The sequence below is a fragment of the Callithrix jacchus genome, chromosome 3 (assembly GCF_049354715.1).
Source record: "Callithrix jacchus isolate 240 chromosome 3, calJac240_pri, whole genome shotgun sequence".
NCBI lineage: Eukaryota > Metazoa > Chordata > Mammalia > Primates > Cebidae > Callithrix > Callithrix jacchus.
The window spans coordinates 31,576,213-31,600,695 of record NC_133504.1 but is presented as its reverse complement, the minus strand read 5'-3'; the positions used below and the strand labels follow the sequence as shown (position 1 = coordinate 31,600,695).

The following is a 24,483-nucleotide window of genomic DNA, read 5'->3' as shown; positions in this document are numbered from 1 at the left end:
ATCAGTAAAACTCAACTATGAAGCTTATTTCTGTTTGTATTTTCCGTATGTTGCATCGGCATACATTAATTCTAGCTAAGGCTCTAATACTAATATTTTCAGACAAACATAATGGCCCATATATGGCATCTGAGTGAATGGTTATTTTTGATTTAATTTAGCTTTTATTTAAATGACAAAAATTCTGCCATCACTATACCCAATAACTTCATTAGGAAAATTTCTTTCCACACTTAACCAATCTTGAGTTCTGCACATATCAAATAAGTTTTATCTGATAAGTTATATCCTAGCAAAGCAAGTTGTATTATAGAGTAATATATACTTCCAAACAACATTAAGTACTTAGAGACATAAGCACTGAAGAGCAATATGTTTCTGTGATTAAGTTTCATGTTTGTTTTCATGTCATCTGAGGATCAGTTGATCTAAACAGCTACTAACTCAAATATTTGCTGCAAACTCTGAAGAGTTTAAAAGTAAGACTTCTTTTTCCCAATGAGATAAGAAGATACCTACATGATCTATACAAAATAAATTACTTATTTTCAGAAAAAATAAATGCTTAAATTTCTTCTAAATTGTTGAAGATATTTAAACTAGTCAGACATACAAAAAAATAACATGTCAAGCCAATATTTAAAGTTCTTTGCAAGGGTCTATGATTTTATTGAGGATTTAATAAGACAAATGCCAATTTCTGGTTTTAATAATCTTTGAAAACACAGTAATTCTGAAGTCACATAATCACCAATATGAATTATGTGTTAAATTCAGGATCTTCTTGAGGGTAGAAAAGTTGCCTGAATAATCATTACTTTGGTGTATGCCTCTCCTTTTTAAACAACCTGTCCTTCTCAAAGAATTGGTATCATCTGGCCACACTCTGCGTGATTATGTTTTGTAAGAATCTAAGAACTGACACACTACTTACTTATAACTTACCGCTACCAACTTGTATTCAAGCAGCAATGCACTCTATGAGCCAGTGCAATCTTTCGGGCTTCTATTTGGAAGGAAGACTTTTGGGTTATCTGTCCCTGCTGCCCCATTCTTAAAAGCAGAAACAGTATGATCTGAGGCGAAGAGAAAAAGCTCTCCCACTCCCAGTTAAAAAACTCAGATTTGCCTAGATCTGTCTTTCTGTATTTTCTTAGTGACAGATGCTCACATGAGTAAAAGCCTCAGGGCAATTTAAGAACTCTAAGTTTTGAGCTAAATTGAAGACCTCTGAGGAGTTCCTTCTTATCTCCTACCATTTAATTAGCTAGATATTATCAGCTTCTTTGTCATGTAAGGATTATTCTCAAATATGTTACCTATGGACAGGGCCTTGAAGGTGTGTGACTAAATCCTGAGACTAGAGAGGAATATGTCTAAAGGTTCTAGGCTAGAACAAGGATATCTAAGGTGTCAAAAGTAGTTTCCATGTTTGTGCATCATTTATTAGTATTATTAAAAATGATGCTACTTGAGATGGTATCAATTGCCTTCAATTATGGCTGGAGAAATCTTTTTATTTTTTTTGCATGAAATGCATGTAATCTTCTGATCTTGCTCAACACCACACCATTTATGGGCACTGGGTGCACTTGTGTGTTGGGAGATAGTCTCCAAGGATTTGGTATTTCTGCTCATTCCTCTTAGCAAAATTAACAGCTTTGTTCAAGGAAATCTATAAAGCTGCTGTGGGGACAGAGAGCAGATTTGCTTATGCACCAGGGTCATAAAGCTAGGTCTCTCTTCTCTCCTAGGGATGTTCCAGGGTGATAGAAAAAGTGCCTCCCTCTGAATCAGAGGCCAGATTGGTTTCCTGGTCAAAAAACATATATGAATAATGTCTCTCTTTAAAGTGGAGGATGAGCAGGTTTGCCTGAAGTCCCTTTATGCATCCAGGATTTCCAAGGCTCTTCAGTTATGACACAGACCTGCCATGTATATAATATCTATCTAGACTTCCTCCACATTATTCCCATAGGCCCTGGGGCATGGGGATTTGCTGTGAACTTGAAGCTCATGCTGTCTGTTGTGCCGTGAATAATAAACAGCTACATCATTTGGGTTTGTCTTCTCACTGGCTGAATCTGTGGAAGCCTGGCAAGGACAACTGGCACCTGCAATATTTGCTCTTGCTTAGGATCTTCTTGAGCACTTGACAACACGGACCCCAGTTGTAGGTAAATGAAATCAATACAATGTTTTTAGTAATAAACATAAAGCATAGCCTTTAAAAGTGACTAGTCATGATTGTTCCATGTAATGGCAGGAATTATTTAATTATAACTACTTTTATCAACATAGGTCTATTCAGCATTGATGGCAGATAGCTTGTTTTGCATGTCAGTTTCCCCATCTTTTTTGACTTTAAATCTCAAATTAGAAAGTCTCATAAACCTATAAATTATTGTAAATGCCAATTATTTCTAACACTGTGAAGCCCTTCAGAATACTCAAATTGAACATGGCTCAGAAATTCTGAATGTTTTCTCATAATTTTTCATTAAGGGCCATTTCCAGCACTTTTTCAAATGCCAAGTCAGTGAGCAAGGCACAGTTAAAACTCAAAGGCTGAGGGCAACATAGAGAATCCAAATCTGATTTTTGACTGCCTACAGTCCCAGAAATTATTTCTCTCAGCTTTTGCCACATTTGGTTGTGGTTTTACATTCGATCAAGTATATATAAAAATATACTTTCTCCATGGCGGCTGAGACAGCACAGACAGAAAGACTGATTGGGCTGTTTGGCAAGAGTGAGAGGTGGGTAGCCACGCTGCACTCCTGTGCTGCGGAACTGTGGCTGGACTGTGGGCGATACCCTGCCCGCTGCTGCCTGACTGGCTGGCAAGATGAAGCTCTCCCTGGTGGCCGCGATGCTGCTGCTGCTGAAGAGGAGGACAAGGAGGAGGACGTAGGCACGGAGGTTGGCATTGACCTGGGAACCATCTACTCCTGTGTCTGTGTGTTCAAGAACGGCCACGCAATCATCGCCAGCGATCAGGGCAACCGCATCACACTGTCCTACGTGACCTTCACTCCTGAAGGGGAACGTCTGATCGGTGATGCCACCAAGAACCAGCTCACCTCCAACCCCAAGAACACGGTCTTCAATGCCAAGCGGCTCATCCGCCGCATGTGGAACGACCCATCTGTGCAGCAGGATGTAAAGTTCTTGCCATTCAAGGTGGTTGAAAAGAAAACTAAATCGTTCATTCAGGTTGATATTCGAGGTACACAAACAAAGACATTTACTCCTGAAGAAATTTCTGCCATGCTTCTCACTAAAATGAAAGAAACCACTGAGGCTTATTAGGGAAAGAAGGTAACCCATGCAGTTGTTACCATACTAGCCTATTTCAATAATGCCCAAGGCCAAGCAACCAAAGACGCTGGAACTATTGCTGGGCTAAATGTTATGAAGACCATCAATGAGCCCATGGCTTATGGCTTGGATAAAAGGGAGGGGACGAAGAACGTCCTGGTGTTCCACCTGGGTGGTGGAACCTTCTATGTTTCTCTTCTCAGTACTGACAATGGTGTCTTCGAAGTTGTGGCCATTAATGGATATACCCCTGGGTGCAGAAGACTTTGACCAGTGTGTCATGGAACACTTCATCAAGCTGTACAAAAGGAAGACTGCAAAGATGTCAGGAAAGATAACAGAGCTGTGCAGAAACTCTGGGGAGAGGCAGAAAAGGCCAAACAGGCACTGTAGTCTCAACATCAAACAAGAAGTGAAACTGAGTCGTTCTATGAAGGAGCAGACTTTTCTGAGACCCTGACTCAGGCCAAATTTGAAGAGCTAAACATGGATCTGTTCCAGTCTACTATGAAGCCTGTCTAGAAAGTGTTGGAAGATTTTGATTTGAGGAAGTCTCATATTGATGAAATTGTTCTTGTTAGTGGCTGTACTCAAATCCCAAATATTCAGCAAATGGTTAAAGAGTTATTCAATGGCAAGGAGCCATCCCATGGTATAAACTCAGATGAAGCTGTAGCATATGGTGCTGCTGTCCAGGATGGTGTGCTCTCTGGTGTTCAAGATATAGGTGACCTGGTACTGCTTGATGTATGTTCCTTTACACTTGGTATTGAAAGTGTCGAGGTGTCATGACCAAACTGATTCTAAGGAGCAAAGTGGTGGCCACCAAGAGGTCTCATATATTTTCTACAGCTTCTGATAATCAACCAACTGTTATAATCAAGGTCTTTGAAGCTGTACAATCCCATAAAAGACAATTATCTTCTGGCTCCATCTGTTCTGACAGAAATTCCTCCTGCTCCTTGTGGGGTCTCACATATTGAAATCACCTTCAAGATAAATGTGACTGGTATTCTTTGAGTAACAGCTGAAGACAAGGGTACAGGGAACAAAAATAAGATCTGAATTACCAATGACTAGAATCACGTGACACCTAAGAAATCGAAAGGATGGTTAAGGATCCTGAGAAGTTTTCTGAGAAAGACAAAAAGCTCAAGGAGCATATTGATACTAGAAATGAGTTGCAAATTTATGCCTATTCTCTAAAGAATCAGATTGGAGATAAAGAAAAATCTAGGAGGTAAACTTTCCTCTGAAGATAAGGAGACCATAGAAAAGACTGTGGAAGAAAAGAATGAATGGCTGGAAAGCCACCAAAATGCTGACATTGAAGACTTCAAAGATAAAAAGGAGGAACTGAGGGAAACTGTTCAGCCAATTATCAGCAACTGTAAGGATGTACAGGCCCTCCCCCAACTGGCAAAGAGGATACAGCAGAAAAAGATGAGTTGTAGACACTGATCTGAAATGCTGTTATATTGTAAATACTGGACTCAGGAACTCTGATTAGAAAATAATTGAGAGAACTTAAGTCTGGAATGTAATTGGAACTTCACCTCAGAGTGGAGTTGAAAATGCCATCGCCCATGTATCTGTTTACTAGCTCTTCATTAGCAGTTGCTCACATGTCTTTGGGTGCCAAAGACATTTGGGACACGTGCATCTGCTGTAGGAAGTTTTTCTACCATAAGTGACATCAATAACTGTTTGTTATTTACACTGGTCTAAAAAAGTACTTTCTCAAAGGAAAAATGTTTAGAAAGGGTATCCAAAGAATGTCAAACTTTTGACTGTTGAGTTTTCATCTCCATATGAAATCCTGTTATATTTGCCTGATAAGAAGTCTTTCTCCTTCAGCCTTGAAGCAATGGGTTCAGACTTTTTAGGGCAGAGGACATATTACTGAGCTAGCCACTTGGGCATGTCCCTTGAAATCATGTTACTGCTTCCTGTGTATTTAGTATCAAGAAGCTATTGTTTTTATTGTTGTTTCTTTGTTGTTATTGTTTATTTCCAACACTAGGGAAATTGTCTTGCCCTTAATGGTCAGGTCAGCTCAGAACTGTGTAAATCTCTTTGCGTCCTGACAAGAATGACATGGTCTGATAGTGATTAAATCATAACCATAATTTTCAACATTTCCTTCAATATGCAGTGTAAACAAGACTCAGAGAATGGATTGAAAGTCAATGCAAAATCCTTTTAATTAAAGTAAATATGTCTTTCTTAATCCTCATATAGCTGAAGCTGAATCACCATTGCACACCTTCCTCATGCTGCATTTGCACACATGCCAAAAGCAAATTCATACTCTGCACGTTAATTAATACAGCTATAAAATAAAGTATGTTAGAATACATATTAGAAAGTAATTGCTTTTACAGAATATGTCATTAATTTACTGTGTCATCACTCATTGTTATTTAACAAAGAAATGCTGCCAATAACTCACTTTGTTTTCTGACTATATTTGTAATTATTCCTGCAATTGTTTCCACAAAATTTTTGGAAATAGCAATTATTCTTCTTTTTGCTTTGAGAAATGTCATTTTGAATGATAATGCTAAAGTTGTGTGTCTTCTATACAAACAATTATAGAGTTAATCAAGTTTGTACAGGGAAATGTAATTTTGCACTTGTTCTGAAAAATCAGAACTTGGCAAAGTTTTGTAAGTAATATGTTAAAAACTAGAGGCAAATGAATTATTGGAATCCAATATAGTCTAGATTTCTGAGAGTGAGGCTTATACTTCTTATTTGCCCCATTTTAAATGTATTTCTTTGAAATCTCTGCAATCATACTTACTGATACGTAGTCACATCCTATATTTTTACTCAAATCCTATTTACAATGAATATTTAGTAAATCATACATGTTGTCACATTGTGTTTCTATTCTTATAATTGTAATTATGACTCAGGATTGCTTTTGGAACATCAGTTTATTTGGAGAAACTAGTAATAGAATACAACTAATGGTAAAATATGATGTCTAAAAATTTACTAAGCCTACATGAAACAAACCGATGACAAGAAAAATCTCAAGAACAACTAGACCTCACTAAATGAATATTAGAAAGAAAACTGACATTGCAGTTCATTCCCAAAAATTAAGAGCACAGTTATTACTAAAAACAGAATGGAATTTCTATAGAGATTATCTTAATTTGTAAATTGCTAAGTACAGAATTATATTTATTCATATTTTCCTCTAAAAGTTCATAGTGTCTGTAACCAGGAATTTGTGAACTATAAAAACAATATTATTTTAAGTTCATACATCCTTGCTTTACTTTTACCTTAGTATTTGCTATTTACTTGTAGAAGTTTAGAGAATTTAGCTTTTAAAATCACAAACTGAATAAGTAATTATGCTCAGATTCAAAGTAAATATTATGATGCAAATCTGCTATCATGAGCTCTCATCGCAGAGTCATACATTCAACTAACCAATACCACCAAAGTAAAAAGTTAGCAGTCTCTGATCTTCTTGTTTCCATCATTCAACAAGTATTAACTGAGTCTTTTTGGACACTGGAGAATAAAGTGGGTTCCACCTGTCCAAATGTTTCAAGTGGCAACTTATAAGTTATAATTTTGGAAATTACAAGAAGGAATTAAAAAACAGTCACTCTTGAAACACGCGGGGCTACTTCTGTAGTAATACTGGATTCCTTTTCCCTGAACAAGTTAGTAAATCATAAAATTTACAAGTATAAAACATTTATAAAATTTTTAGAGGTACATTCAAGTTAGGCATGCCAAAAGGTCTTCTATCCTTAAGAAATTACTCAGAACACTATACTAGGAACTTGTAGCTGCTATGCCAATGACCTTTGTCTTCTACTAGGCCCTTTTTGGAAGAAGCATTTCATATGAAAAGTTCCAGGCACAATTTGAGTTTCTGAGAATGGTTAGAGGGAGGATACTGTTACCCACTGCAGTGCCTATGTGACTTACCTGTATCCCTCCCCTGCCCTTGTTGCCAAATGCATATGGCCATGTGACATAGCTAAATTCCTATTCAGCTCTACATATGCTTATTTTTATGAAACAGAATGTCTGTGGTCAGAACTTATTTGACCTCTGAAAAACCTCTAGCTTCATTACTATCCAATTTTCATACTAAATGACACTCCCATTGGTGCCATGATACTTGATAATCACCATGAATCACCATTTTTGAAAGAGGCAAAAGAAAGGACGAAAAAGAGTACTCTCCTGATTTTGAGAAAACCTCCAGCTCTTTCTAAGAAAAAAGCATGGCTATTCTGCCCATTCTTAATGTCCAGCACTTTCATTAAAAATATTTATATCTGGCCGGGTGTGGTGGCTCAAGCCTGTAATCCCAGCACTTTGGGAGGCCGAGGTGGGTGGATCACGAGGTCGAGAGATCGAGACCAACCTGGTCAACATGGTGAAACCCTGTCTCTACTAAAAATACAAAAAATTAGCCAGGCATGGTGGCGCGTGCCTGTAATCCCAGCTATTCGGGAGGCTGAGGCAGGAGAATTGCCTGAACCCAGGAGGTGGAGGTTGCAGTGAGCTGAGATTGTGCCATTGCACTCCAGCCTGGGTAACAAGAGCGAAACTCCATCTTGAAAAAAAAAAAATACCTATATCTACAACTTACCAGTTCTTAGGAGGTGAGAAGTTGATTTGTGAGCTATGTTCCCACTTCTCCAATTCCATGGCCACTGGAATAAAACCTGCACTGCTTAACTCTCACTTTTGGTTTTGTGTACTGGCTTCATGACACAGAACAGAAAAGAGCTTCTTATGGAATAATGAGGACCTCCAGTAACAATGCCTCTTTCACTTGGATTTGCTCAATGCCTGTAATCTCAGCACTGTGGGAGGCTGAGGTGGGCAGATCATGAGATCAGGAGTTTGAAACCAGCCTGGCCAATACAGTGAAACCTCATCGCTAATAAAATTTTAAAAAAAATAGCTGGGCATGTTGGCACATGCCCATAGCCCCAGCTACTCAGGAGGCTGATGCAGGATAATCACTTGAACCCAGGAGGCAGAGGTTGCAGTGAACTGAGGTCACACCACTGTATGCCAGCCTGGGTGACAGAGCAAGACACTGTATTGGGGGGGTGGAACTAGAATAACCAAACTAGAGAATAACATAAATAACTTGACAGAGCTGAAAAACATGGCATGAGAATTTCATGAAGCATACAGAAGTTTCAATAGAAGACTCAATCAAGCAGAAGAAAGGATTTCAGAGACTGAAGATCAACTCAATGAAATAAAGCAAAAAGGCAAGAATAGAGAAAAAAATAAAATAAATAAAGCCTCCAAGATATATGGGATTGCGTGAAAAGACAAAATCTACATTTGACCAGTGTACCTGAAAATGATGGTGAGAATGAAAACAAGTTGGAAAACACTCTTTAGGATATTATACAGGAGAACTTCTCCAATTTAGCAAGGCAGGTCAATATTCAAATTCAGGAAATACAGAGACTGCCACAATGATATTCCTCAAGACAAGCAACCCAAGGCACATAATGGTCAGATTCACCAGGGTTTAAATGAAGAAAAAAAATGCTAACAGCAGATAGCAGGAAAAGTTTGGTTACCCACAAAGGGAAGCCCATCAGACTCACCAAAGATCTCTTGGCAGAAACCCTACAAGCCAGAAGAGACTAGAGGCCAATATTCAACATCCTTAAAGAAAAGAATTTTCAACCCAGAATTTCATTTCCAACCAAACTAAGTTTTATAAGCAAAAGAGAAGTAAAATCTTTTATGGACAAGTAAGTTGTGAGAGATTTTATCACCACCAGGCCTGCCTTACAAGAGCGCCTGAAGAAAGCACGAAACATGGAAAGGAATAGCCAGTACCAGCCACTGCAAAAACATACCAAATTGTAAAGACCATCAACACTATGAAGAAATTGCATCAACTAACAGGCAAAACCACCAGCTAGAATCAAAATGGCAGGATCAGATGAGATCCAAAATGGCTGATCGCTAACAGCTTGGGATTGTAGCTCCCAGTGAAAGTGCAGAGAATGAGAGGATGCCACACTTTCAGACGAATTTTTGTCGCTCATGGACCAGAAGATTCCCAGTGGAGGGGCCCCACGGGTCGCCAGCACAACTCTTGTGGCCGGTGCAGTAGTTTTGCTGGTGCCTCAGCATGGCAGCCTTTTGTGCAGAGTAAATGGGAGGAGATTCCCGGGCAGAAGAGCACCATCAGTCTTATCGCTGCTGTTTTGGCCAACGCGGTGGGTTGCTCAGATTCCAGTGCTGGGAATCAATAAACTGGGCATCCACTCAGAAACCCACTAGAAAGGCAGTAATTGTAAAGATGACTGATGGATAAATTTATAACAAAGGGAAGAAACCAGCCTAAAAAGGCTGAGAATACCCAAAATCAGAACCCCTCTCCCTCTACAGGGGATTACAGTTCCTCATCAGCAACGGAACAAGCCCTGATGGAAAAGGACTGTGTGCCATTAACAGAAGTAGGCTTCAGAAGGTGGATGATAAGAAACTTCTGGGAACTAAAAGAACTTGTTCTAACCCAATGTAAAGAAACTAAGAACTTTGAAAAAAGGTTTGATGAAATCCTAACAAGAATAGACAATATAGAGAGGAATATAAATGAACTAATGGAGTTGAAACACACAACACGAAAACTTAGCGAAATATGCACAAGTTTGAATAGCTGAATTGATCAAGCAGAAGAAAGGATATCAGAGGTCGAAGACCTACTTAATGAAATAAAATGAGAAGACAAGAATAGAGAAAAAAGGATAAAAAGGAATGAGCAAAGTCTCCAAGAAATATGGGACTATGTGAAAAGACCTAACTTACATTTGATAGGTGTACCTGAATATGACAAAGAGAATGAATCCAAGCTGGAAAGTACTCTTCAGGATATTATTCAGGAAAACTTTCCCAATCTAGCAAAGCAGGACAATATTTAACCCCAGGTAATACAGAGAACACCACAAAGATATTCCTCAAGAAGAGCAACCCCTAGGCACATAATTGTTAGATTCACCAGGGTTGAAACGAAGGAGAAAATACTAAGGGCAGCCAGAGAGAAAGGTAAGGTTACCCACAAAGGGAAGCCTATTAGATTTACAGCAGATCTCTCAGCAGAAACCCTACAAGCCAGAAGAGAGTGGGGGCCAATATTCAACATCCTTAAAGAACAGAACTTTCAGCCCAGAATTTCATATCCTGCCAAACTAAGCTTCATAAATGAAGGAAAATTAAAATCTTTTATGAACAAGCAAGTACTCAGAGATTTTATTACCACCAGGCTGGCTTTACAAGAGCTTCTGAAAGAAGCATTATACGTAGAAAGGAACAACCAGTATTAGCCTTTCTAAAAATATACCAAAAATAAAGAGCATCAACATAAAGAAGAATTTACATCAATGAATGGATAAAATAGCCAGTTAACATCAAATGGCAGTAACCCTAAATTTAAGTCAACTAAATCCCCCAATCAAAAGATAAAGCCAAAACCTAATGATATGCTACATCCAGACCCATTTCACATCCAAAGATACACAAAGACTTAAAGGGATGGAGAAAGATTTACCATCCAAATGGAGAGCAAAAATAAATAAATAAATAAAAAGCAGGATGTGCAATTCTTGCATCTGATAAAATAGATTTCAAAGCAACAAAGATATAGTGGTAAAAGGATCAATGCAACAATAAGAGCTAACAATCCTAACACCCAGATGCATAAGACTCAAAAAGAGAGTTAGACTCAATGAGACAGAAAATTAATAAGGATATCCAGGACTTGAACTCAGATCCAGAACAAGTAAACTCAATAAATATTTACAGAGCTTTCCATTTTAAATACACAAAATATACATTCTCCACCTTAAATACACAAAATATTGATCAGCCATTATTAATACCCATTTTTAGAATAAAGCTACATTCCCATTCTCTCTCCCTCTTTTTCTTCCCCTCCTTCAGTCCTTTTTTTTCTTTAAAAAAGAAAGAAATGCAGTCCCGAAACCCTCCCCTCCCCCAGAGATTCTAAAAAAAAAAAAAAAACTCAGCTGGGATTCTTTGGGTTGCAAGTGACAGAAAAACTTAACTCAAACAATAAAGGCTCATGAAACTGAAAAAAAAATGGCAGGATCAAATTCACACATAACAATATTAACCTTAATGTAAATAGGCTAAATGTCACAATCAAATGACACACCTGGCAAATTGAATAAAGAGTCAAGACCCATCTGTGTGCTGTATTCAGGAGACTGATCACATGTGCAAGACACACATAAGGCTCAAAATAAAGGGATAGAGAAGGATTTACCAAGCAAATGGAGAGCAAAAAAAAAAAGCTGGTGTTGCAGTCCTAGTCTCTGATAAAACAGACTTTAAACCAACAAAGATCAAAAGAGACAAAGAAGGGCATTACATAATAGTAAAGCAATCAACGCATCAAGAAGAGCTAACTATCCTAAATATATGTGTACCCAATACAGGAGCATCCACATACATAAAGCAAGTTCTTAATGACCTACAAAGAAACTTAGACTACCACACAATAAGAGTGGGAGACTTTAACACCCCACCATCAATATTAGATCAAATTGATCTAATTTGATCAGGCAGAAAATTAACAAGGATATCCAGGACTTGAACCCAGACCTGGACCAACCAGTCATAATAGATATGTATAGAACTCTCCACCCCAAATCCATAGAATATACATTATTCTCAGCACCAAATTGCACTTAGTCTAAAATTGACCAAGCAGTTGGAAATAAAACACTCCTCAGCAAATACAAAAGAACAGAAGTCATAACAATCAGTCTCTCAGACCTCAGTGCAATCAAATTAGAACTCAGGATTAAGAAACTCACTAAAAACCACACAACCACAAGGAAATGGAACAACCTGCTCCTGAATGACTACTGGATAAATAATGAAATAAAGGCAGAAATAAAGATGTTCTTCAAAACCAATGAGAATGAAGACACAATGTACCAGAATATCTGGGACACATTTAAAGCAGTGTCTAGAGGGAAATTTATAGCACTAAATGGCCACAAGAGAAGCCAGGAAAGATTTAAAATCAACACCCTAATGTCATGATTAAAACAACTAGAGGAGCAAGATCAAATTCAAAAGTTAGCAGAAGACAAGAAATGACTAAAATCAGAGCAGAACTGAAGGAGATAGATACACAAAAAATGCTTCAAAAAACTCAATGAATCCAGAGCTGTTTTTTTAAAAGATAAACAAAACAAATAGACCATTAGCCAGACTAATAAAAAAGAAAAAGGAATCAAATACATGCAATAAAAAATGATAAAGGTGATATCACCACTGATCCAACAGAAATATAAATTACCATCAGAGATTACTACAAACAACTCTATGCAAATAAACTAATAAATCTAGAAGAAATAGATAAATTCCTAGACACTTACACCCTCACAAAACTAAACCAGGAAGAAATTGAATCCCTGAATAGACCAGACACAAGATCTGGAGTTGAGGCAGCAATTAATAACCTACCAACCAAAAAAACATCGAGGACCAGAATTTCACAGCAAAATTCTATCAGAGGTACAAAGAGGAGCTGGTACCATTCTTTTTGAAACTATTCCAAACAATACAAAAAGAAGGAATTCTTTCTAACTCATTTTATGAGACCAACTTCATCCTGACACCAAAACCTTGAAGAGACACAACCAAAACAAATTTCAGGCCAATATCTGTGATGAACATCGACATGAAAATCTTCAATAAAATACTAGCAAATCAAATCCAACAGCACATCAAAAACCTTATCCATCATGATCAAGTTGGCTTCATCTCTGGATGCAAGGCTGTTTCAACATACATAAATCAATAAATGTAACTCATCGCACAAACAGAGCTAAAGACAAAAACCACATGATTATCTCAACAGATGCAGAGAAGGCCTCTGACAAGTCAATAGCACTTTATGCTAAAAACTCTCAATAAACTAGGTATCGATGGAACATGTCTCAAAATAATAAATGCTATTTATGACAAACCCACAGCCAATATCATACTGAATGGGCAAAAACTGGAAACAGTCCCTTTGAAATCTGGTGCTAGACAAGGATGCCCTCTCTCACCACTATTCAAAATAGTATTGGAAGTTCTAGTCAGAGCAATCAGGCAAGAAAAAGAAATAAAGCATATTCAATTAAGAAAGGAAGAAATCAAATTGTCTCTATTTGCAGATGACATGATTGTATATTTAGAAGACATCATCATCTCAGCCCAAAATCTCCTTAAGTTGATAAACAACTTCAGCAAAGTCTCAGGATACAAAATCAATGTGCAAAACTCACAAGCATTCCTATACATCAATAACAGACAGAGAGCCAAATCATGAGTGAATTTCCATTAACAATAGCTACAAAGATAATAAAATACCTAGGAATACAACTAACAAGGAATGTGAAGGACCTTTTCAAGGAGAAATACAAACCACTGCTGAAGGAAGTAAGAAAGAACACAAACAGGTGGAAAAACCTTTCATGTTTACGGTTAGGAAGAATCAATATCATGAAAATGGCCATCCTGCCCAAAGTAATTTATAGACTCAATGCTATCCCGCCATCAAGCTACCATAGACTCTTTCATAGAATTGGAAAAAACCACCTTAAACTTCATATGAAACAAAGTCTTGGCATAGCCAAGACAATCCTAAGCAAAAAAAAAAAAAAAAAAAAAAAAGCTGGTAGCATCACACTACCTGACTTCAAATTATGCTACAAGTCTACAATAATCAAAACAGCATGGTAGTGGTACCAAAACAGACATATAGACCAATAGAACAGAGCAGAGGCTTCAGAAATAATGTCACACATCTACAACCATCTAATCTTTGGCAAACCTGACAAAAACAAGCAATGGGGAAAGGATTCCCTGTTTAATAAATGGTGTTGGGAAAACTGGCTAGCCATTTGCAGAAAGCTGAAACTGGATCCCTTCCTTATACCTTATATAAAAATTAACCACAGACTGATTAAAGATTTAAACATAAAACCTAACACCATAAAAACCTTACAAGAAAACATAGGCAATACCATTCAAGACTTAGGCAGTGGCAAGGACTTCATGACTAAAACACCAAAAGCAATGGGAACACAAGCCAAAATAGACAAATAGGATCTGATTAAACTTAAGAGCTTCTGCACAGGAAAAGAAACTATCATTAGAGTGAACTGGCAACCAACAGAATGGGGAAAAAAAATTGCAATCTATCCATCTGACAAAGGGCTAATATCCAGAATCTACAAACAACTAAAACAAATTTACAAGAAAAAAAACCCCACTATCAAAAAGTGGGTAAAAGATATGAACACTTTTCAAAAGAAGACATTTATGTAGCCAACACACATATGAATAAAAGCTAATCATCACTGGTGATTGGAGAAATGCAAATCAAAACCACATTGAGATACCACCTCACGCCAATTAGAATGGCAGTCATTAAAAAATCGGGAGACAACAGCTGCTGGAGAGGATGTGGAGAAATAAGAACACTTTTACACTGTTGGTGGGATGCAAGTTAGTTCAACCACTTTGGAAGACAGTGACCATTCCTCAAGGATCTAGAACTAAAAATACCATTTGACACAGCAATCCCATTACTGGGTATATACCAAAAGGATTATAAATCATTCTATTATAAAGACATATGCACATCTATGTTTATTGTGACACTGTTTACAATAGAGAGACTTGGAACCAACCCAAATGCCCATCAATGATAGACTGGATAAAAAAAAATGTGTCATATACACACCATAGAACACTATGCAATCATAAAAATGGATGAGTTCATGTCTTTTGCAGGGACATGAATGGAGCTGGAAACCATCATTCTCAACAAACTGATGCAAGAACAGAAAACCAGACACCCCATGTTCTCACTCATAAGTGGGTATTGAACAATGAGAACACATGGACACAAGGAGGGGAACATCATACACTGTGGCCTATCAAGGGGAAGGGGGCTAGGGAAAGGATAGCTGGGGGTTGGTGATTGGGGAGGGATGAATTAGGAGAAATACCTAATGTAGATGATGGGGTGATGGATGCAACAAACCACCATGGCACGTGAATACCTATGTAAAAAACCTGCATGTTCTGCACATGTACCCCAGAACTTAAAGTATAATACATAATTTTTTTTTAAAGTTAGTGAGTAAATGAGCAAGTGCTGTCCAAAATCAGCCTGCATCCATCAACTAGAATCCTGGAAAGATCTATAAATTTTAGACCAATAGTCCAATGTTTGTCAGATAATTTCCAGACTCTTGTAATAAAGAAGCTGTCTGCAAGAAGCACTGACTTTTGTTTACTTATCCTATAAAAATTTCATTTCTGTGATTAGAATTTCTTAGTAAGCAGCTTTAGTGTTCTAGGGCTTTTAGCATATTCTAGTCTAAAACTCATTTTAAAGGTCTTGATGACTATGGTTTAAGATTAGCAAGAATGAGCTCTCTCTCTCTCAAAAGTAGGTAATGTCGACCAGAATCATCACCAACATAAAAGTATCAGGAAACCGAGGTAGAGACATAATAAGGTGTAACACTCCCACTGGATTACAGTGGATCATAAATTAAATTGTCCTCACGACTACATCACACACAAGCTCCATTTCCTTTTCTGTGAAAAGAGAAAAACGTAAGAAACATAACTTTAATTTTAATTGTGTGGATTTTTTTTCTTTTAGCTTTTTCTGCCTATACTGCCAACAAAGTATTAAACTTTAATGCCACAGCAGTATTCTAATTTCTAAAATTACTTTAAAAACAGATTAAGGGCACTGCAGGTGGGAAATGCATTATGACTTCACTAGGAGCTTAATGTGAGAACGATCATGATGGACGAACAAATTCAGCTAATGGAAAACATCCCATTTCACATTTCTTACCATCATAATAAAAAATAAAACATAATTTTTTTCAAAAAACTATTTTCATTTTAGTGTTTAATTACCTGGTGTCTGTCAAAATCTTACAGTTAATTAACTTTTCACACAGTCTACATCTCTTAATTGTATGCTGTCATTTTATAATAAAATTTAGCAGGATAGCACTGACTAATATCAAAATGTTAAGGTCAAATTCTATGACGAATTTAATGGATTTTCATTCTTTTTTTTTTTTTTTTTGAGACAGAGTCTTGCTCTGTTGCCAGGCACCAGGCTGGAGTGCACAGGTGCTATCTCAGCTCACTGCAACCTCCGCCACTGGGTTCAAGCAATTCTCCTGCCTCAGCCTCCTGGGTAGCTGGGACTACAGGTGCACATCACCACACCCAGCTAATTTTTTTGTATTTTTAGTGGAGATGGGATTTCACCATGTTGGCCAGGATGGTCTCAATCTCTCGATCTTGTGAACCACGTGCCTTGGCCTCCCAAAGTGCTGGGATTACAGGCTTGAGCCACCGCACCCAGCCGGATTTTCAAAAGACGATCAAAAACCATGGTTTTAACTATTTGATATCAAATAGTAATATTTAAAAATTTAATATTTCAGAAATTCTAAAATAAATTGTGTTATACTAATTTCTAACATACCATTATAGGCACCTGAAAACTTTGTTTAGGATGAAAAGCATATGTATTTTTTATAGTTGCTCATTAGCTCTAAGTTCTTTGAGGACATGATTCATTCTTTACTAAATCTTTGTATTCTCTCTACAAAACCTAGAAAATTGTTTTTTTTTCTTGTAACCATAACTCATATGTTTGCCAAACAAACAAAAGGAGAACATTTTTCCAAATATAATTTTAAATGTAAAGTCTCAGAACTCTGAGGCTACTATAAAAAAAGGATTAAAAGGGGGAAATTTACTTTTTACATTAATGAGAAGATTGATATTAGGATATTATAAATATTTTAAAGCTATTGGGTAAAATATAATCAAACTAAGTAAGATATATAACTAAAGATACCCAAAATATTTTTATCCCAACAATTTCTCAGACAAATTAAAGGAGAAAGTTATTCTCAAGTTGTGCGTTAGAAGGGACCCTGTGCCCTCATTCTAGCTCTATGACTCCCTGGCTTGTGCCTGGGATCTAGAATTCAACCCCTGATGGTCTTATTTTCATGATTCATAAAGTAAGAGAATTTCTAATTAAAACAGACCAGGAAGATTATATAGATCAGCAATAAAGTTCTACAAATGGCACTTCATATATGGTCCCTAGCTTGCTGGACACCTTAGACTCACTCTTACTGGGTTTTAAACTAATCTAAAATTATAAATCATTTTCTGAGTCTTTACTGAAATTCTATATGCTTTTATTTTTACATACGGTATTAGTTGATTTATTGGGTCTAAAATGTCTAATACTAATAATTATTTTATTACTAGAATTTATTGAGGGCTCTAATTCTATGCTTAAAACAAAGACAATAATCAATGCTGAAAAATCAACATAAATATAGTTGAAATGCTGCAATTTTCAGTAATCATTATATTCACAAATGCCTTGACAAATAAAGGTATTATTGATGATAGCATTTAATTACTGTTCTTTATTAGTTTTTGATTATAAGTTATTAGTTTCCTTGCTATTATTTGCCTTCTTCCTGGTTGTATCTTTCACTGTACAATAATAGTTACTTGTCTCAATACAATTTTGCTCAGCTTTTAAATAAAAAACTTACAGAGGCACAGTCCTTGAGGTATGATATATGTATGTTCCATACCGTTTTTACTAAAATAGCTATAATCATGTCCCCAGGTATGCTTTATTATTTCTTTGCAATGTTTTGGCATGATTTAAATAATTTGCAACATGCTATTAAAGTTCTGAAATGTTTGAAGCTAATAAATCATTGTTTTAATATATAAAATCAAGTATGAAATGCAGTATTTTTCCAAAAATTTGCTTTAGCAACAAATTTCCTTATCAGTAAATTTTTAAAATAGAGTTTGCTTTAACAATACATTTACTATAATTTGTTTTAAATTTTTAGCAAGATTTTCATTGTAAATATTTTCTTTCTGCCATTTTTTTAATCAAAGAACTAATTTTACTTAACATAGTAGCAAGCATTAATAAGTAGATTGTAGTGCCTTTTTCTTAGACTAAAAGAATTATACTTAAAAGAATGTAAAAAAAATTACTAGAAATGATTCTACACAGCTAGCATCCTAGTTAATATTTACAAATATTATAATAAAGGGATTGATAAGTAACTTGGGTCGAGCAGAATTATTCAAGTATATAGATCTTCCTAGCAAGAAGGTAGTTTTTGGGACTAAAGGCAATCTTATCTGATGCTTGTGTTGGTAATTTGTGAACACACGAGGCACTCCCATCTACACTACTATCTCTGAATCAGCCTTCACAAGTACCCATTTTCCTTTTTAATTTTGGAGACCTGATACAGGATATCTCTGAATCTATAGACTAGGTTCAAGGTAATATGAAAACATGCATCACAGATAGTAAATAACACAGTGAACCCAAAAAGACATATTTTGGTGAGATGTCCCCTCAAATGAAAAACTATAATGCTAAAAACATCCTGTAAAAAAAGCTAAATCTATTTTTTATGGGTATCATAATGAATTATGAATTTTCCATGTCTGACTCGCAGTGTGATCCTGGTTGTATCTGTTCTGTCACATTAGAACTAAAACCAAAGTATCTAAACAGGTTTAGATAAGGAAGATGATAGAGGAATAAAATTTGAATGACACATATGTTTATTTAGAGAGGAATAATTTTTGCTTTCTGAGATATTTATATTTTTAGTGAGCAAAGAAAATAATATTTCTGGTATTAATTAGTTCTTACACAAGGATCATGAGATGGTTTTCAGTAGGTGCTAGTCATATGTCCTACACTGACTAAATATGCTATATTAAAAATAATATTTCCCTAAAACAATCCTTTCACAGGCTATGGGATTTATGAGAAAACACTCAGGGAGAAGATAAATAAATATAGTGTTCTACTGAGAAGAGTTAGCAACACAGGCATTAGAAAATTTGTGTCTGAGCCATAATTCCACCAGGAAACATTGCAGGAGCCTTCAGTAAATAACATTTTTGGCTTTATTTTACCCAGCGGTGAATTGGAAATAGAAGTATCATTTCATCTTGTTTCATAACATGTACCATAACCAAAGAGGGGCACAAAAACCTAAAAGGGTAAAATTTCAGACAAATAGAAATACACTTCCTGAAACTTTTACTATAAGAATATGAGCAACAGATTCAAAAAACTCAAGGCTAAAATTCTAGGCAAATAGAAATACATTTTCTGAAATCTTTACTATAGGTAAGAGCAAAAGATTCAAATAAAACAAGCAAGAGCAGCTAGAAAATATCTCAGATTCTATAGTAGTAAAAGGTTTGTGGATTTTAATAATACTCTTCAGTTTAGTGACTAATGTGTGCTCAGATTGATCATATGTTCCAAATCCTATAACCCACACAGAGCAAGAACACTGAGACAACTGAATGAGCTTAAATAAACAATCTTGAAAGTAAAATATGCCTTGTTTACTTCTCAAATAGTTCCATTTTTTACACCCTCACTGCAACTACTGGATTTCAAACCGTCAACGTTTTCTTTTATACAGCTTATAAATAAACGTTTCACTGTCATTAAACTCTATCCTGCTTTGTTTCCCATAAATCCATCTACCACACTGACTTCAAAATCAAACTTCTGCATTGGCCATGGTGGCTCATGCCTGTAATCCCAGTACTTTGGTAGGCTGAGGCAGGAGGTTCGCCTGTGGTCAGGAGTTTGAGACCACTCTAGCCAACATAGTAAAACCCGGTCTCTAACAAAAAAATACAAAAATTAGCCAGGCCTTGTGGCTCTTGCCATAATCCTAGCTACTCAGGAGGCTGAGACATAAAAACTGCTTGAACCTCGGTAGATGGAAATTGCAGTGAGCAGTGATCAGGCCACTGCACTCCAACCTGGGCAACAGAGTGGGTCTCTCTCTCTCTCTCTCTCTCTGACACACACAGACACACACACACACACACACACACACACACACACACACACACACAGAAAAAGAGAGACAGCGAGAGAGAGAGAAGAAAAAATCAAATTTCTAAGGTGTAGATATGATCATTTTATTTTCCTTCTTAAAGTTTCAGTAGCTCCCCAATATCTTACCATGACATATTTGGGGCTCTGTGCCCTTGAAACCTCATGTCTTCAGTCTTCCCTCCCACGGCACAGTACCTCTAACTGTATGCTCCAGCAGAAATAAACTATTGGAAGCTCCCAGGAAGGCAGGGTACCCATGCCTGTGTACATTTGCTCTTTTGCTTTTTCCTGGAACCTCCTTACTATCTTTAGTTGCCTTTGGTATTTTAAGTACCAGTTAAAATATCTCTTTCTACAGGTGGACTGTCTGGGTGATGCATTTGGAGAAGCACATCTCTGAACTCCTATGCATGGTATGTATGCTTGTATTATTGCATTTATCACCTTGAGTTATTTATTGTGTATTTGGCTCTCCCTCTATAATGACCTCATCTTATAATTTTTTTGGATTCCTAGTGTCTTTAATATTATTTACTGGCAAGATGGCTGCAAGATATCATTATAAACATTAAATAGTCATATTGAGCTGTTTCCCAGAAGAATCAAGGATGGCATTAGTCCTAATATGATTACCATATCTAAGGAAAGTTGATGAACTTCTCTCTCCACTTTAACACACTGTGCTCTGAGTTATGCTGAGATGGTTATTTACCATTTCTAAATATAACTGGTACCTGTTTCCTGCACAAAAGTCTTATACAGCTGGTTCAGTTTTACTTATCTCTCGGGGTACAGTTCTATAAAATAAGTTTTTGTTCTTTACTTTTGCTACCATTGCCTTTTATCAAACACACAGATCAAATGTTTATTTAAAAAGTGGCTGCAACAATTACCTTTCTTCAAAAATTATACACATTTATATATATAATTGCATTTAAGGTTCTGGGGGACATGTAAAAGATATGCAGGATTGTTGCATAGGTACATACACGGCAATGTGTTTTGCTGCCTCCACCCCCATCACCTATTCTGGTATTTCTCCCCATGTTATCCCTCCTCAACTCCCTACCCCACACTGTCCCTCCCCTATTCCCTCCCAACAGACCTCAGTGTGTGATGATCCCCTCCTTGTGTCCATGTGTTCTCATTGTTCAACACCTACCTATGAGCGAGAACATGTGGTGTTTGATTTTCTGTTCGTGTCAGTTTGCTGAGAATGATGGTTTCCAGGTTCATCCATGTCCCTACAAAGGACACGAACTCATTGTTTTTTATGGCTGCATAAAATTCCTGCTACATTTTCCCTGTCGTCTATCATCGATGGGCATTTGGGTTGGTTCCAGGTCTTTGCTATTACAAATAGTGCTGCAATGAACATGTGTGTGCATGTGTCCTTATAACAGAATGACTTATAATCCTTTGGGTATATACCCAGTAATGGAATTGCTGGGTCAAATGGAATTTCTATTTCTAGCTCCTTGAGGAATTGCCACACTGTCTTCCACAATGGCTGAACTAATTTGCACTCCCACCAATAGTGTAAAAGTGTTCCTATTTCTCCACATCCTCTCCAGCATCTGTTGTCTCCAGATTGTTTAATGATCACCATTCTAACTGGCGTGAGATGGTATGTCAATATAGATTTGGTTTGCATTTCTCTAATGACCAGTGAGGAGCTTTTTTTTTTTTTTTTGCTCATAAATGCCTTATTTTGAAAAATGTCTGTTCGTATCCTTTGCCCACTTTTGAATGGGTTTGTTTTCTTCTTGTAAATCTGTTTTAGGTCTTTGTAGATTTTGGATATAAGTCATTTGTCAGATGGGTAGATTGCAAAAATTTTCTCCCATTCTGTTGGTTGCTGATTCACTCTAATGATTGTTTCTTTTGCTGAGCAGAAGCTCTGGAGTTTAATTAGATCCTGTTTGTCTATTTTGGCTTTTGTTGCCAATGATTTGGGTGTTTTAGTCATGAAGTTCTTGCCTATGCCTATGTCCTGAATGGTTTTGCCTAGATTTTCTTCTAGGGTTTTTATGGTGTTAGGTCTTGTGTTTAGATCTTTAATCCATCTGGAGTTAATTTTAGTGTAAGGTGTCAGGAAGGGATCCAGTTTCTGCTTTCTGCACATGGCTAGCCAGTTTTCCCAACACCATTTATTAAACAGGGAATCCTTTCCCCACTGCTTGTTTTTGTGAGGTTTGCCAAAGATCAGATGGTTGCAGATGTGTGGCATTGACTCCAATGCTTATGTTCTGTTCCATTGGTATAGATCTCTGTTTTGGTACCAGTACCATGCTGTTTTGATTACTGTAGCATTGTAATGAAGTTTGAAGGCAGATAGTGTGATGCCTCCTGCTTTATTCTTTTGCTTAGAATTGACTTGGCTATGTGGGCTGTATTTTGGTTCCATATGAAGTTTAAGGTGTTTTTTTCCAGTTCTGTGAAGAAGGTCATTGATAGCACTGAATCTATAAATGACTTGGGGCCGTATGGCCATTTTCAGGATATTGATTCTTCCTAACCATGATCATGGAATGTTTCTCCATCTGTTTGTGTTCTCTCTTATTTTGTTGAGCAGTGGTTTGTAGTTCTCCTTGAAGGGGTCCTTTAAATCCTTTGTTAGTTGTATTCCTAGATATTTTATTCTCTTCGTAGCAATTGTGAATGGCAGTTCATTCTTGATTTGGCTCTCTTTAAGCTGTCATTCATGTATAGGAATGCTTGTGATTTCTGCACAGTGATTTTGTAGGCTGAAACTTTGCTGAAGTTGCTTATCAGTTTCAGAAGATTTTGAGCAGAGATGATGGGGTCTTCTAGATATATAATCATGTTGTCTACAAATAGAGACAATCTGACTTCCTCCTTTCCTAATTGAATACTCTTTCTTTTTCTTGCCTGAATGTTCTGGCAAGAACTTCCAATACTATACAGAATAGGAGTGGTAAGAGAGGGCATCCTTGTCTATTGCCAGATTTTAAAAAGAATGCTTCCAGTTTTTGCCCATTCAGTATGATACTGGCTATAGGTTTTTCATAAATAGCTTTTATTATTTTGAGATACATTCCATCAATACCGAGTTTATTAAGAGGTTTTAGCATAAAGGGCTGTTATGTTTTGTTAAAGGCCTTCTCTGCATCTATTGAGATAATCATGTGGTTTTGGTCTTTGGTTCTGTTTATGCAGTGAATTATGCTTATAGACTTGCGTATCTTGAACTAGACTTGCATCCCCGGGATCAAGCCTACTTGATTGTGATGGATAAGCTTTTTGATGTGCTGTTGCAATCGGTTTGCCAGTATTTTACCGAAGACTTTGCATCTATGTTCATCATGGATATTGGCCTGAAGTTTTCTTTCTTTCTGTTTTTTGAGATGGAGTTTCGCTCTTGTTACCCAGGCTGGTGTGCAATGGTGTGATCTTGGCTCACTGCAACCTCCACCTCCTGGGTTCAGGCAATTCTCCTGCCTCAGCCTCCAGAGTAGCCAGGATTACAGGTGTGCACCACCAAGCCCAGCTAATTTTCTTTTGTATTTTTAGTAGAGACTGGGTTTCACCATGTTGACCAGAATGGTCTCGATCTCTTGACCTCATGATCCACCCGTCTCGGCCTCCCAAAGTGCTGGGATTACAGGCTTGAGCCACTGCGCCCGGCCTGAAGTTTTCTTTTCTTGTCGAGTCTCTGCCAGGTTTTGGTATCAGGTTGATGTTGGTATCAAAAATTGATTTGGAAAAAGTTCCCTCTTTTTGGATTGTCTGGAATAATTTCAGAAGGAGTAGTAATAGCTCCTCATTTTATGTCTGGTAGAATTCGGCTGTGAACCCATCTAGACCTGGGCTTTTTGTTGTTGGTAGGCTATTAATTGCTGCCTCAACTTCAGCCCCTGTTATTGGTCTATTCAGGGTTTCAACTCCTTCCTGGTTTGGGCTTGGGAAGTGTAACTGTCTAGGAATTTATTCATTTCTTCCAGGTTTAGTGGTTTATGTACATAGAGTTGTTTGTAGTAATTTCTAATGGTGGTTTGTATTTCTGTGGAATCGGTGATATCCTGTTTATCATGTTTTATTGCATGTATTTGATAATTCTCTCTTTTATTAATCTGGCTAGTGGTCTATTTTGTTGATCATTTCAAAAA

At 37.0% G+C, this 24,483-nt stretch overlaps 1 protein-coding gene and 1 pseudogene across 9 annotated transcripts in view; one reads left to right on the top strand and one right to left on the bottom strand.

Moving 5' to 3' along the window:
- Window positions 1–24,483, bottom strand: part of MARCHF1 (membrane associated ring-CH-type finger 1) — a 933,735-nt gene that overhangs the window by 708,976 nt on the left and 200,276 nt on the right. The gene's annotated exons all lie outside the window — the stretch shown is intronic.
- On the top strand, window positions 2,849–4,775 carry LOC118152161 (endoplasmic reticulum chaperone BiP pseudogene; annotated as a pseudogene).